This window comes from Schistocerca serialis, unplaced genomic scaffold (genome assembly GCF_023864345.2).
Source record: "Schistocerca serialis cubense isolate TAMUIC-IGC-003099 unplaced genomic scaffold, iqSchSeri2.2 HiC_scaffold_261, whole genome shotgun sequence".
In the NCBI taxonomy this organism is placed as follows: domain Eukaryota; kingdom Metazoa; phylum Arthropoda; class Insecta; order Orthoptera; family Acrididae; genus Schistocerca; species Schistocerca serialis.
In genome coordinates this window covers 10001-15000 of record NW_026047829.1, presented here as the reverse complement: position 1 = coordinate 15000, position 5000 = coordinate 10001, and the positions used below count along the sequence as shown (strand labels likewise).

The window sequence follows — 5000 nt, the reverse complement described above, 5'->3', positions numbered from 1 at the left end:
ATCTGTCAATCCTTCCGGTGTCCGGGCCTGGTGAGGTTTCCCGTGTTGAGTCAAATTAAGCCGCAGGCTCCACTCCTGGTGGTGCCCTTCCGTCAATTCCTTTAAGTTTCAGCTTTGCAACCATACTTCCCCCGGAACCCAAAAGCTTTGGTTTCCCGGAGGCTGCCCGCCGAGTCATCGGAGGAACTGCGGCGGATCGCTGGCTGGCATCGTTTATGGTTAGAACTAGGGCGGTATCTGATCGCCTTCGAACCTCTAACTTTCGTTCTTGATTAATGAAAACATACTTGGCAAATGCTTTCGCTTCTGTTCGTCTTGCGACGATCCAAGAATTTCACCTCTAACGTCGCAATACGAATGCCCCCGCCTGTCCCTATTAATCATTACCTCGGGTTCCGAAAACCAACAAAATAGAACCGAGGTCCTATTCCATTATTCCATGCACACAGTATTCAGGCGGGCTTGCCTGCTTTAAGCACTCTAATTTGTTCAAAGTAAACGTGCCGGCCCACCGAGACACTCACTCAAGAGCACCCTGGTAGGATTGCAACGGGGTCCGCCTCGGGACGCACGAGCACGCACGAGGCGCGTCGCACGCCTTCAGCTCGCCCCACCGGCAGGACGTCCCACGATACATGCCAGTTAAACACCGACGGGCGGTGAACCAACAGCGTGGGACACAAATCCAACTACGAGCTTTTTAACCGCAACAACTTTAATATACGCTATTGGAGCTGGAATTACCGCGGCTGCTGGCACCAGACTTGCCCTCCAATAGATACTCGTTAAAGGATTTAAAGTGTACTCATTCCGATTACGGGGCCTCGGATGAGTCCCGTATCGTTATTTTTCGTCACTACCTCCCCGTGCCGGGAGTGGGTAATTTGCGCGCCTGCTGCCTTCCTTGGATGTGGTAGCCGTTTCTCAGGCTCCCTCTCCGGAATCGAACCCTGATTCCCCGTTACCCGTTACAACCATGGTAGGCGCAGAACCTACCATCGACAGTTGATAAGGCAGACATTTGAAAGATGCGTCGCCGGTACGAGGACCGTGCGATCAGCCCAAAGTTATTCAGAGTCACCAAGGCAAACGGACCGGACGAGCCGACCGATTGGTTTTGATCTAATAAAAGCGTCCCTTCCATCTCTGGTCGGGACTCTGTTTGCATGTATTAGCTCTAGAATTACCACAGTTATCCAAGTAACGTGGGTACGATCTAAGGAACCATAACTGATTTAATGAGCCATTCGCGGTTTCACCTTAATGCGGCTTGTACTGAGACATGCATGGCTTAATCTTTGAGACAAGCATATGACTACTGGCAGGATCAACCAGGGAGCTGCGTCAACTAGAGCTGAGCAGCCGGCCGCCCGGGAGTGTGTCCCGGGGGCCCGCGCGAACACGCAAGCGTCCGCTCAATTATTCTGCAAACAGGAGGAGGCTGAGCTCCCCTGCACCATACACCTCGAAACCCTCTCAGGTCCCGGCGGCGCGCAGCGCCGTCCTAAGTACTTGGTCGGGTTCGAGAGAGGCGCAATCGCCCGGGGTTTGGCGAGTAGACGCTTTAGGTGCGACCACCCGTGCTCCCAACTGAGCTTGCCGCTGCCGACAGAGGCCCGGGAGCGTGCTGTCGTGGCATTGCCGGCGGGAGACAACACGCGCCACCTACGGTGACCGGCAGCTCCAACGCCAGCGCCACAGAAGGACAAAAGCCCCACTTGGGTGCCGAAGCGAACTCTCCCAGCACAGCGCACGCGCCAACACGTCCGCACAGCTGCGATACAAACCACCTGCGAGAACCGCAGAGGCGACCGAGCAGCAGACGGCGTCGCGGCGCCGAGCGCCGGGCGGCGGCGCATCCTCAGCGCACACAGTCCTCAATCGGACCAGCACACTGCAGATGTCCACCGCGCTTCGCACCGGGCCCGCGAGGACCTACTTTGGCCGCACGGCGCCGCGTGCAGGGTGCGCCGGCGCGCAGCTGCGCCGCCTGCCGCCTCCGTCGGCCGGCGCGCCTGCCACTGGCCGCCCCCACCAGCCGGCTGTAGCGCGTGCGCCCACGCACCGCGCGGCCAGCACGCCGGGAGGCCCCCCCTCACCGGCCGGGGACGGTCCCACCCAGCCACCGCCGCGTATCGCTTCACACCCAGATGCCATTCACGTTCGTGGGCATGGTGGGTATCGCTGGAACAACCGGTTGGTAGCTCAACCGATCGTCGCCATCACTGATTCACCTCTAGCGAGAACAACCGCACCACAACGGTTTACCAGTTGTTCATTTGCGTAACGTCACCAGCAAACGTAGGCGTCCATCGCCATTTGCAAATTCAACGATTGTTGCATGCCTGTGTCAGGTGTCACGACACACTATGTCTGCCCACATACACGCAACAACATGTGCACGCTTCGCGAACACGTGGAAGGTGGCCCCCGTACGTATGCGATGTCCATTGCGCGAACGACTGTCAACCGGCCTCTGTCGCATGTCGCAGATGTGGAACGCAGTGCACCATGCTATCACGGTGTGTGAGAAGAGACGACTACGTCTGACAACACGCGCCACTACATCAACAGACGGCTCATGCTGATCGCCATCCAGGGCATACCACACTGCAATCCAGCTCTTATAGGGAGACGACACGTAGCTGAGTGCACAACATTTGGACCGCATGGTTCGCCGTTGTTGGCGCAGTCGTTGTACGGTCACATGTACCACGATGTATCATTCAGTACATGAGGACCAATGTGCAGTACAGTGTGTGATTTGGACGTACAACATCAGCGGACAGTTGACACAGGCCGTACCACAGCGTAGGCTAAGTGCTTCGCCATGCGAATGCCAATGAACAACTGCAAATGCCAATGAACAACTGCAAAGGGCATTGAGCATGTACGTCCTGCTGCCATCCACATTACAGTGTATAGCTGCAAGGTGTTTAACATGAAGCGATACACTGGGGACCGGGCAGTGCGAGTAGCAAACTATATTGCGGGGGTTGCAGTTAGGCAACACTACACTAATTTAACGCGTCGTATGACAATTACAGAGCAGGTTAAGGCCCAACGTGTGTTGGGTTAAGGCCCAACGTGTGTTGGGTTAAGGCCCAACGTGTGTTGGGTTAAGGCCCAACGTGTGTTGGGTTAAGGCCCAACGTGTGTTGGGTTAAGGCCCAACGTGTGTTGGGTTAAGGCCCAACGTGTGTTGGGTTAAGGCCCAACGTGTGTTGGGTTAAGGCCCAACGTGTGTTGGGTTAAGGCCCAACGTGTGTTGGGTTAAGGCCCAACGTGTGTTGGGTTAAGGCCCAACGTGTGTTGGGTTAAGGCCCAACGTGTGTTGGGTTAAGGCCCAACGTGTGTTGGGTTAAGGCCCAACGTGTGTTGGGTTAAGGCCCAACGTGTGTTGGGTTAAGGCCCAACATAGGTTGGGTTAAGGCCCAACATAGGTTGGGTTAAGGCCCAACATAGGTTGGGTTAAGGCGCAACATAGGTTGGGTTAAGGCGCAACATAGGTTGGGTTAAGGCGCAACATAGGTTGGGTTAAGGCGCAACATAGGTTGGGTTAAGGCGCAACATAGGTTGGGTTAAGGCGCAACATAGGTTGGGTTAAGGCGCAACATAGGTTAGGTTAAGGCGCAACATAGGTTAGGTTAAGGCGCAACATAGGTTAGGTTAAGGCGCAACATAGGTTAGGTTAAGGCGCAACATAGGTTAGGTTAAGGCGCAACATAGGTTAGGTTAAGGCGCAACATAGGTTAGGTTAAGGCGCAACATAGGTTAGGTTAAGGCGCAACATAGGTTAGGTTAAGGCGCAACATAGGTTAGGTTAAGGCGCAACATAGGTTAGGTTAAGGCGCAACATAGGTTAGGTTAAGGCGCAACATAGGTTAGGTTAAGGCGCAACATAGGTTAGGTTAAGGCGCAACATAGGTTAGGTTAAGGCGCAACATAGGTTAGGTTAAGGCGCAACATAGGTTAGGTTAAGGCGCAACATAGGTTAGGTTAAGGCGCAACATAGGTTAGGTTAAGGCGCAACATAGGTTAGGTTAAGGCGCAACATAGGTTAGGTTAAGGCGCAACATAGGTTAGGTTAAGGCGCAACATAGGTTAGGTTAAGGCGCAACATAGGTTAGGTTAAGGCGCAACATAGGTTAGGTTGAGGCACAATATAGGTTAGGTTGAGGTACCGTATAGGTTAGGTTAAGGTACAGTATAGTTTAGGTTAAGGTACAGTATAGTTTAGGTTAAGGTACAGTATAGTTTAGGTTAAGGTACAGTATAGTTTAGGTTAAGGTACAGTATAGTTTAGGTTAAGGTACAGTATAGTTTAGGTTAAGGTACAGTATAGTTTAGGTTAAGGTACACATTGTTGTATGGAAAGGTGTAATGGGGGGGGGGGGGGGCGGCCGGTCGGTTTGTTGATTGTGATTATAGTAAGTGGATGCCTGCGGCATCATCTGATTTGCCACGTCAGGATGCACCTTTGGCTCATGACAGGCGGCGCTCCGATTCCATGCTTGTGGCAGACCTGTGTCTTTCATTCCTGCCATTGTTTGTGTGCTGTGAGAGGAGGCAGTATTGTGATGTTGGGTGCACCCCTGTGTAGGACATGTGTGGGTGTTGGTGGCTTAGCTGAGCAATGGTGGTTGTCGGGGGGGTGGGATATTCCGTTTTCTGAGTGGACCTCCCAGTCTGGTTATGACAGTGTGGATTGTCTCATGTGGCGGAGAGGATGCACTGGGTGTTGTTCCATGCTGGTGCTTACATATTGTCTGTGTGCGTGTTACAGGCGGAGAGTAGTGCGTGATAAGAGTGTGTGGCTGCCGTGTGGTTGTGATTGTGAGCAGAGTCTTTCAGCATGTATACGGACAGTTGTATATATTATCTGTATTCTGATGGGTCTATGTATTACTAATCAGCGCCGTGTATACGTTTAATCCGGTTCCAGTCGAAACTGTTGTATCTCTGTACATTAGTGACACGGCGAGCGCGCTATGTAGCTA

At 53.3% G+C, this 5000-nt stretch overlaps 1 non-coding gene across 1 annotated transcript in view; it reads right to left on the bottom strand.

The window, feature by feature from the left end:
• The window catches only part of LOC126444394 (small subunit ribosomal RNA), a 1910-nt gene extending 572 nt beyond the window's left edge, over positions 1 to 1338 (bottom strand). The window contains exon 1 of the ribosomal RNA XR_007582555.1: positions 1 to 1338. This exon is cut by the window's left edge and continues 572 nt beyond it. This is a non-coding gene — a ribosomal RNA (small subunit ribosomal RNA).
• Positions 1339 to 5000: the final 3662 nt, after the last annotated feature.